The sequence below is a fragment of the Miniopterus schreibersii genome, assembly GCF_964146895.1.
Source record: "Miniopterus schreibersii genome assembly, chromosome: 2".
Classification (NCBI taxonomy): Eukaryota; Metazoa; Chordata; class Mammalia; order Chiroptera; family Miniopteridae; genus Miniopterus; species Miniopterus schreibersii.
This window is the reverse complement of record NC_138102.1, coordinates 140,037,386-140,048,459: the sequence shown is the minus strand read 5'-3', so window position 1 is coordinate 140,048,459 and position 11,074 is coordinate 140,037,386.

Sequence of the window (11,074 nt, the reverse complement as noted above, 5' to 3'; positions counted from 1 at the left end):
TCTTTCAGTTTTAAATATAAATAGAATAGATTTGTCCTTCCTGGTTTGCCATTGTCTCCTGTGACTTCAAGTAATCAACCAATATTTATTGAGCATCTACTATGTGCAAGGTATTGTGCTACATATTGTGAGTGGGAATAAAAGGGAAGGCATAATCCCTTCATAAATTTATAATCAGTAAGAAAGACATGTACATATATAATATGTGGTAAAATTTAATAAGTTATGTGGGTAATAGGAGTTGAAGAGGCAGTATGACTTCTAGTTAGAATGATCAAGGGGCACCATGAATAAAGTGGGTATTTTTCTTCTTTTACGAAAGTATGAAATACTTGAATCATATAAAAGTTGCAAGTAATGAATATTATTTATTTAACAGGTAGTGAGATCTTATGTTCCAGGCACTGTACTAGGTGCTAGAAATACAGCCTTGAATAAAAACAGGTCAAAAATCCTTGCCTTCCCAGAGCTGACATTTTATATAAATCATAAAGCATAATAATAAAATGGACACCCATTAAACTACCCCTAATTCAAGAAAAGAAAAGAAATTACCAGTACCACTGAGGGGCCCACATACTGAAAAACCATTTCAAGGTTTTTCTTGATATTTTTGCCATATGTTGTTTATTTGGGGCGGCACTCTTTAAAAAAAAACCACATTCTGAGAGTGGTATAATACTGTTTTTAGACTTCTTTGCTTGTTCTTTTTATTTAACATTATGTTTCTAAAATTCATTCATGTTGATGTAGGTGGCTGTAGTTTATTCATTTTCATTGATATATAATAGTCCACCAATTTGTTGACTAATTCCCCTGTTGGTGAGTAGTTAGGTTTGCTTCTAGCTTTTTTCCATTACAAACAATGCTTCTCAGAACATTTCTGTACGTGTCTCCTGGTGTACGTGGACAATAATTTCTTCAGGATATATATAAAAGGGAGTTGCTGGATTGTAGGATATTAATATCTTCAACTTTTCTAGATGTCAAATTGTTTTCCAATATTTATGCCCATCAAAGTATATAAGAGTTTCAGTTGGTACTCTATCCTTACCAACTTTGGTATTTAATCAATCTGTTGAATATAAAATGGTATTTCATGGTGGTTTGAATTTATATTTGTCTGATTATTAATGAGGTTGAGCATCTTTTCATATATTTATTGGCCAATCATGTTTCCTCTTCTGTGAAATGCCTGTTCATGTATGTCTTTTTGTCTTTTGCCCATTTTCCTATTGGGTTATTTGCCATATATATATATATATATATATATATATATATATATATATATATATATATATAATCTCCTAATACTGATCTTTTGTTAGTGGCAGCTATTAAAGGATGGATGATTTCAGTTCCAGCTCAGAGTCCTCATTTAGTTGGATTAATTAATTCTTAATCCATTCATTAAATATTTATTGATGTCTAGCCAGATATCATGCTAGACACTGAAAATATAATCCCACATTTAGTTACCTCTTACCACTTCTAAAATCTAGCTGGGTCCAAGCCACTGACATCTCTTGCTGGACTGCTAGAATAACCTTTTAGCTGGCCTCCCCGATTCCAATCTTGTTTTGTCACAGTCTGCTTTCCACACAGTAAATAGCTAAAGTGACCTTTTAAAAATATAGGTCATATAATGCAACTTAAAACCTCCCAATAGTTTTCCAGTGCTCACAGAAAAATTTTGAGGGTTCAGCTGCACTAGACTCCTACTGATCCTCAGACACACCAAACTTATTCCCACTTAGGCCCTTTGCTGTTTCCTCTGCCTGGAACATTCTTCCTCCAAATCATGCTCATTTCTCTCATTTCATTTAGGTCTCATTTCAAATATCACCTCCTTAAAGAGGCCTTTCCTGACCACCCAATCTAAATAGCCATCGCCTTCCCTTCTTTATCTCCTTATCTTCCTTTATTTTTCTTTTTAGCATTTATCATAGTTTTATTTATTTTTATTGCTTTCCCCCCACTAGAAGATAAGCTCCACCAGGGCAGGGACCTGATTCACCACTATATCCTCAGCATTTAGAACAGTACCTGGCACATGCTAGGCTCTCAACAGAAATTTCATGAATGACTAAACAGTGAATAAGAGAGCCCTTGACTTTAAAATGTTTATAGTCTAGCAGGGAATACAGAGAATTAAATGGCAAATCATTTCAGCATGGTACAATAAGAAGGGTACGTATTTGATGCTATGGGAGCACATAAGAAGAACATGAATCCAGTTCTGAAAAGTGGTAGTCAAGGAAGGCTTCCAGGAGGAAGTGACATTTATGAGACAGTTGAAGGACCTGTATAAAGGGAATAGAAGGATGTCCCATAGAGAAGAAGCAGTAAGTACAAAGGCTTTGAAATGAGGGATTACGTGATCTCTTCCACAAAGGGCAAGTAATTCGGTGTTGCCAGAATAAACAGTTGTGGATGTGGCAGGGTGCAGAGGTGAGACTGGTTGGTATTTGGATTTTATCCAGAAAGCAGCAAGGAATTATTTCAACAGAAGAATGAGAAGCTCAGATTTGCATTTTAGAAAGATCAGTCTAGGTCTAGTGCGGAGAATGGCTGTGGAGGCGGGCAGGATTGGGGTACGGAGTGCAATTGGAGGCTGTTGTCATAATCCAGGTGGGAGATGGTGGTGGCCTGAGCTCTGAGGTGGGGATGGAGAGAAGTAGGCGGAGCTCAAGAGGTTTAGAAAGAAGTGATCAGGCCTCAGTGATCGATTGTTGGGGATGGAAGAGGAGGGCGAGGTAAAGAGGGTGATCAGTGTTCTGGCCTGGGTCACTGAATGGTGCCATTTGCCGACTGGCTTCCAAACCTAGTCCTTTTGCACCTCCCTGTGAACCACCCTGATGAGATGGCTCCACAACATAGGCTGACCGTCCTCTAAATTTGGTCCTGTACTCTATGAGCCTGCATGAATCTAACATTTTTTCTGGGCTCTACTCCCTCCATTTTCTTCCTGCTAAATGAAACTGAAACTGTCATAGATCCCTTGGTTGCGTCTTTACTTTTCTACCCCCTCTAAGTCAGAAGGCCCTGCCTTATGTATTAGATTGGGAGCTTATACAAGGACAAGGATTTTCCCCAGTATCATTCCACAGAGGTTATGGCTCCGGCCAGCCACTGATGAGTGCTATATGCACCCTGAAGACTCCTAGACATAACAGAAGTATAGCAGAGACAGTAAAATGACTACAGGCATGCACTGTAAGTTAGTTACATCCTCTTTAGTCTGGGAATAGCAGGAGAAGTCTTGGCAGCTCTGAAAGGGCAGGAGAGAGGAAATCAGCACCTCCTGCAATAAGCTGAAAAGTTTCAGGTGAAAGGTAGATTTGGGAAGCTGTGAGAATGAAAAGGGGTGAATTGCCTAATGGGCAAGTTTGAGGATTTCTAGGCAGAAAGGACAGAGGCAAGGAGGCAAAGAGTCAGCATGTTATAGTGAGATGAGCTGACCCACTCCTAATATTTGTGGAACCTAGGGCAAGATAAAATAATATAAGCCTATATACCAAATACCTAAATATGTAAGAGTTATAAACCAAAGCTAACAAACTTAAATAAAACATGTTCTACCCTTCTATTTTGACAAATATATCAATATCAACTGGGAGGTTTATATTTAAAATTCTGGGGTTCCTCTAGCCCCTAGTCTGAACTTCAGGTTTTCTTTCCATTTCTGTCCCACTACCTGAGGGGCCTAACACAAAAGTGCGTGCTCAGTGCAGCCACATATCTAAACTCCATCCACAGTCAGGCCAACAGGGCTAGCGGTGTGCCCTCCAGCAGCTCCTCTGTGTTCTCAGGAGATGAGGTCCAATGAAGAGGCCCTGGAAGTGGGCTTTAGGGCTGTTTGGCAGGGGATTCTGGCAACTAGGAGAAGGGAAGCATGAAGTCTGGGTAGGCACATCTCTTTGGCCTTAAGTTATCCTCACTCTGGAGGAGGAGAAGGCCGTCTAAAATAGGCATCCAGGGTAGAAGAGGTCCCTCATGCCAGGTCTAAGGGCATGGACTCTGAAATCATATAGACTGGGTTTGAATTCCTATTATGATATTTATCAACTCTTATTTGAACCTGAGCAAACTCTCTGAGCCCGTTTTCTTTTCTTTTTTAAAAAATATATCTTTATTGATTTCAGAGAGAGGAAAAGAGAGGGAGGGAGAGAGATAGAAACATCAATGATGAGTCATTGATTGGCTGCCTCCTGCAGGCCCCCCACCTGGGAATGGAGGCCACAACCCGGGCATGTGCCCTGACCGGGAATCGAACCCCAATCGCCTGGACCCTAGGTCAACGCTCAACCGCTGAGCCACATCCGGCTGGGCTGAGGCCGTTTTCTGACTTGTGAAATCTACCTGGCAGGGTTATTGTGAGAATTAAATAAGCCAATATGTGCAGAGCACTTGGTATTTAATAGCCACCGCTCATTCACATTGTTTTCTTTCCACTCATTACTATGCTTCTCTTAGAGTAACCATAGAGGTTGGGGAAAAAATATAAAGTCTTTTTCAGGCAAGGCTGTCTGGGAGGAGTCTGTCTGGGAAAAAGGAGTTTATAAGGGAGACAGTAATAATCTAGGTAGTAATAATTCTAGCTCAGGCTATGACCATGTGGGAGAAAGAGGAAGAGTAAGTTGTCTTGGATGCAGATAAATGAGAAATGACAATAGCATAATTGCTTTTACAATCTGTTTGTTTTGCTGACAGTAGCAGCTGGGTACTGTTTTGGTTCATGGTTTTCAGGTTAAGATAGGGGAAGAAGGTGTGAATAATCTAAAATAATAGAAAATACAAACATCATTTCTTGATGGCCAGGAACACTGTCAGAGAAACACATGGTTGCAAACATGGATTCTGTTTTTCAAACACAGACTGATTCAAACACAGAGACAGCATGTATAGATTCTTACCACATGCTATCACTCTTGCTGATCCTGCAACTGGAATACTCTCTTCCTCCTCTGTCATTTGAAATTCTACTCTTTATTTCAGGTCCACTCCTGCTATGTTAAGCATTTCTGTCCACCCCCCACCCCCTCACTTCTCTTGAGCTCTTCCAAGTCTTTATTACCTAGAACTTATTCACAACCTTACTATGATTACTGTCTTTATTGTTCTCTAACTCTTTCATGTGTGCATGTCTTCTCTCTCCAAATAGAATTTAAGCTTATTAAGGGAGAGCTATGTTTCTATTTATCTTCTATTTCTCATGGGGTCTGTGTATTTATTCAGTATACATTTATTGAGTTACCATGTGCCTGAATTGTGTTAGGTGCTGGGGATTCAAAGATGCACAATATACCTATATATCTATATCTATATCTATATCTATATCTCCTCTTTACTAGAGAAGCTAATAATGTTATGGACTTGTGGTTTGATAACTGCCTATAAAAGTGTTCCACACTTAATGGGCCCTCAATATATGTTTGATGGATTGATGTCCATACTGCTTTTCAACTAGGCATTCAATGAATGAATGAATGAATGAATGAATGAAGTGACTGAATAATGAGCCCCTGGTACAACTGTGCCAGGTGTACCCCTCCTATATGAACCTAGTTCTTTCCAACTTTAAGGTGTGAGACTGGTTTGAGGGGAGAAGTGGTCTCTAGAGGCATCAAAACAGAGAACCTACTGTCTTTTCAAGGCAATTTAAAGGCAGTGTTCACTCCTTCCCTTAAGGCCTAGTGATTAAATCACAAAGCATTTTACAGGCATTGGCGAATACCTTTTGCCAATTTGTGTCATTTAGGTTGGTGAGTTATGAGAACTATGTCCATCACCATAATAAAAACAGCTATTATTGAATACTTATTATGTGCTAGATGTTGTGCTGATTTCTTTACATAAATTATCTAAATCCTAACAACAACCCTATGAAGTAGGTATGATTATTATCCCCATTTTACAGAAGAGGAAACTGAAACATAGCTAGTAAGCAGAAAGGCAGGACTTGAATCCAGAAAGTCTGATTCCACACTGTGCTGTCTACACAATGAATTGGTAGAGTAGAGAACTGAGTTCTAAACCTGGCCCTGCCATTGGCTTGCTGTGTGACCTGCAGAAGTCATTTTTCCTCTCTGGTCTTTAGCCCCTTCTGATCACATAACTAAAGAATGACAGCACCAGTCTTAAAGCCTATTTATTTTTTTCTTCATTTAAAAAAATTCTCACTGGAGGACGTGTTTTTCATTGATTTTTAGAGAGAGAGGAAGGGAGGGGGGAGGAGGAGAAGGAGAGAGAAAGACAAACATCGATTGGTTGCCTCCTGTATAGGCCCCAACCAGGGATTGAACCTGCCACCTAGGTATGTGCCCTGACAGGGAATCAAACCCATAACCTTTTGGTGCACAGGAGAACGCTCCAACCAACTGAGCCACCTGACCAGGGCTTAAATTCTTTTCTTTTGAATTCCAGTCTTGTGCTTTTTCCACCAGCTTCAACTGCCTAAACATGGTGGTGATCCCGTAAATCTCATCTTTGATCTCCTTGTGGCATCACGGGCAGCCTGTGGTATTGTCATTCATAAGGTGGGTGTTCTTTTTTGAGAGGTTATATACGAAGATCTTGATGGCTTTGTGAAAGGCTTAGCTGATGGGGAGTACAGAGAGAGTTGCAGAAGGACACCGGAACCTGATTTCTTCTTGTGATTCCCATCCTTCAATTTCTAGGTTTAAATAAAATTATTTCCCAGTATACAGGATGTTTATTATCAAGGATCCATTCAGAGAGCACATAAGCAAAACCAGACTATGATCAAAAGGCAGATGGTAGGTCCAATTCATTTCTAAGTGTGGAGCTTGATCAATGTGGGCAAGAGATTGAGACCAGGAAACCTGAAAGAGCATGCAAAAGTCTACTACTCTGCATGCTGGCTCAGTGGTTGAGCATAGACCTATGATCCAGGAGGCCACCGTTTGATTCCCAGTCAGAGCACATGTCCAGGTTTTGGGCCCGATCCCCAGTGGGGGTGGGGTGGGGTGCAGGAGGCAGCCAGTCAATAACTCTCTCAACATTGATGTTTCTGTCTCTCTCTCTCGCTCTCCCTTTCTCTCTCTGAAATCAACATCTATATATGTATATTTTAAAGTCTACTACTCCGAGGAACCTCCACACAGAAATTGAAGCTGCCAAAATCCTCCATTTTGTCACTTCATAGATGGGATTTTGCCTCCCACGTATGCAGACAAAGGATGATGATTATGTGAACAAGTGTGCATGGTTGGCTGGCATCAGTGTTTTAAATTGATACTCATAAATAAAAATTGGTTTGCTGTACCCTCATGTTATTTGGCTCAGCTCTCCTCCTCAGCCTCCCTTGTCTGTGTATCAGGAGTAGCTGTGTGTTCTGCTCTCACCAGGGTAGTCTGTGGCTGGGGTGACTGTTAGTGTCCTTTCCGAGAGCCCCTTTAACACCAGGCAATCTGGCAGGATGGTTTTTATGCCCTGTCCTCACAATCTTCTCCAGCCTCCAATTGCATTTCATTTTCCAGAATCATTTGCATCATTCTCCTGTATGCCTTTTTTTTCTATCCCCCCAAACTTCTTCTCCATTCCTGCACAACATTCTACAGAGACCGGGGGGGAAATCCTCTAAAAAGGAACCGCCCCCCCCCTACACACCCCCACACAGTGGCAGGCAAAGTTCACCTCTCCTCTAACTTTACCATGTCCGCAAATATCCAGTCAGGATAAATACCAAAGCAAACACACACACACACACAACCCCCACAAAAAACAAAAACAAACAAATAAAAAACAAAAACAGGAAAAAGAAAAAACCCTTAAAAAAATTACTCCCCTTGGGGGGATCCACCTGTGATTTAGGGCTGAATTTCTGAAGCATCTACTTCTATGTCAGGCTGCAGCTGAGGGCCCCGGTGATCCGAGGTTTTGGGTCGGTCTTCATGTGGATATCATCTATTTGTAAAGGTATTTTCCTTAAGCAAAAGGTAGCTTTGATTGTAGGTTAGAATTCTAAATGCGTGTGTCGGGGCGAGGAAGTGGGGGTGGTGGTGAGGGCAAAAGTCCTGTGTGGATCACTGGGTGTAGGGATTCAAAAAGAAGTCTAGGTCCCTGCCTGTCTGGGAATCTGCGGGGTGTAGGAAATTCTGGGTCAGATGGGGTGAACCAGGGGAGGGGACGGGGAACAGTTAAACTTTGTTTACAAACCAATACACAAATATTTGCACGTGAATTCTGGCAGGGACATCCGTCGGCTTCAAATGGAGAACAAAACTGGGAAAGGAGGCTACCGCATAAGGGTAGAATTAGAGAAAATTTTGGAAAGCTTCTTAGAGGGAGCTGTTTGTGGAGAGGCAGGCTGGGAACAGTAGCCGCGGGTAAGGCACAGCCCGGCCGCCTTCCCGGGTCTCCTCGCCCGCCGCGAGCCGGGGCCGCTGGGCGAAGGCTCTGCGGCTGGGATCGGCTCTCCGGGTTCCTCCACCGCCTGACCCCACCGGCTCTCGCCTCTTCCCTCACCATCCCCGGGCCTCTTCCTCCACACCCACTCCTCCCGGCTCCCCCTCTATAATCTCCTGACATCTCTTCAAATCCAATTATCGAATTAATTGACGTGCTAACCGAGAGGCAAACAGAAAGGGGCGGCAAACACCGGCGGCTCAGATTTATCCTCGGGCCTTCACAGCCCGGGCCGGGCGAGATTTACTGGGCCTCCAACACGGCGACAGTTCAAACCTTTGATTAATCATGTTTTTCTCCCAGCCCCATAATTTAGTTGGTCTTTTCCCCTCCCTGCTTTTTTTTTTTTTTATCAGTGGAAACAGAAACGGAGCCCTCATCAGCTTCAATTACAAATATTAAGCCCCGGGACAGCACTTTGACAGAGAGGCGGCCAGCCCCCCCACCCCGCCGCTCCGTCCCGCCCCCCTAAATCATCCCCGAATTAACATCACAATCGGCGGCTGCCGTGCGTTCAGATTTAAATGGTGGCATATTGTTCGCGGACCGTCTAGTTCCGAACGGCGGGTCCGTAGCGAGGGGAGGCAGCCCCCGCCTCTCCCCGCTCCGCCCCCCTCCGGCCTCCGGGGAGGCTGTGACACCGGCGCCGCGGGAGGACCCGGCGCCCTGTCTTCGGCCGGGAGACTGCGGGCGCGGAAGGCGCCGGGGTTGGGGCGAGCGGGCTGGCGAGAGGGTAGGGTGTGGAGAGAGAACTGCAGAGGCGGGTGGCGGGGAGAAGGGCCCAGGCTGAGCAGAGGCGCGTGAATTTTGCTTGGGGAGTGGGCAGGGGAACAGGGCTTATGCAAATGACATGCAGATGAAGGCGCCGCAGCGGCGAGTTTGGGAAAGGCACTAGGCTGCCCTTTGGGGGAAGATTATGGCCGCCTTGACCCTCCCAGGGTCTGCGAGGCACTTTTGGGTCGTGGTGGAGTGGCCAGCAGGTAGGAAAGTCTCTTGCTCTTGGAGTTCTGCTGTCTGAGGGAAGAATGTGAGGCAAGATTTCGCCATTTCTTGAGTATATTAGAAAACATTGGCCCTAAACCACAGCCTGAAGGCTTGAAACAGGCCTCACAAAGAACTTCCTTAGTGGGAAAACCGAGCGTGAGGTTGACATTTCCCCTCCTCTGGGGATTTTTCAGATCAGAAGACCTTAGAAGTAGCCAGATTTCTCTGAGGTGTTTGGAGGGAAAGTTATAACTATTTGGCTCTGTCCCACTCAAATGGAGGAGAAAAGGGAGAGTCATTCACCGACTCCATTAAACCTTTAAGAATGAAGGAGCTCGGGAAGGAAAATATCAGCCCAGGAGCCTAGGTTTCCAGATATTTTCATATCCACCTGTCTCTTCAATCTTGCCAGCATCAATCTCCAGGACCCCATTTCTGCCTAGCAACATCACAACCAATCAAGATGCAATTAGACCAGGCATCTGGCCTCATCCTTAACTGGGATTGGTTGCTCGCTGTATGCGCATCGCAAGTTTTCATTGGCTGACAGCCACCTGTATGGAAATGAGAATTACACGGGACTCTCTGCGGGATCTCAGGCTTGTGGACCTGTGGCTTAGTGCGCTGAAACATGCAAGCTCAAAGCAGGAATTTCAGGGCTTGTTTCTTGCCTTCACTGCCTCCTCTTCCCCTGAAGAGATCCCTCGAACTTTTCCCCTCTCTCTGGCAACCTCTGCCTGAGGCCTAGTGTGAAAGAAACCCGACCAAATAACGCAGAAATAGTGCTGATCTGCGTGCTTTTTGCATTTTTGCATTCTCTCGGTTCAGTTAAGATTTTGCTCCTTCAGTCCGTCGCCGCCACTGTTCCTACCCCTTTCTCTCGTCCACACCCATCCAAAGGGCGTGTAGAGTCCCTCAGTCCCTGCCCCTCGTTGCCACAAACCCTCCCTTCGGGCTCACCTCCTCTCCAATTCTTGTTGCCCCTCTCCTCCTATTCAGGATGCAGGCGCCTCGCACAACAATCGAAAGCCCGGTTTAGGAGAGGAGTTAGAGAGGGAGAGGACCCCTCCCCAAAAAACCCCCTCCACTCTCGCTCCCCATCCATTTTCTCCGAGGGAGCCGAGTTTGACAGCGAATTCATTCCGAGCGGGGAGGGTGATTTATTCTTCAAATATACCGACAAGTGCGGGCATGATGGAGCCCATTAAAATGTTGGGAGATTGTTTTTATGATTGAAGTCTGTATTACTCCAACCATAAAGAAAGAGAGCAAGGAGTCATTAGCATTTTCATGATGGTGTATTTCTGCTTGTCTCCGCGCCATCACTCATCTTTACTGCCCGTCCCTTTGCTCTCGCTCTGCTACAACGAGGAGAGACTGCAGCCTGAGTTGGGTTGGGGGTGGGGGAAGGCGGGGGCCAGAGATCCCCCAGTCGGTCTGCCCTTCACGCCAAATCCTCACCCTCCCTGGGACGCAGATCAGGGGGTGAGAAGTCGGACACAGACGTGCTTCAGCTTTCTCCTGCCGGCTTCTGCCACTAAATGGTGGGAGCAGGGGGTCCTGCACAACCGGGGCTTGGAGATCTGAGAAGACTGGGGTTAGGGAAGGGGGAATACCCTTTCCTTTCTTTGGCTCTCCCCTTCCTGGCCTACACTCCGCT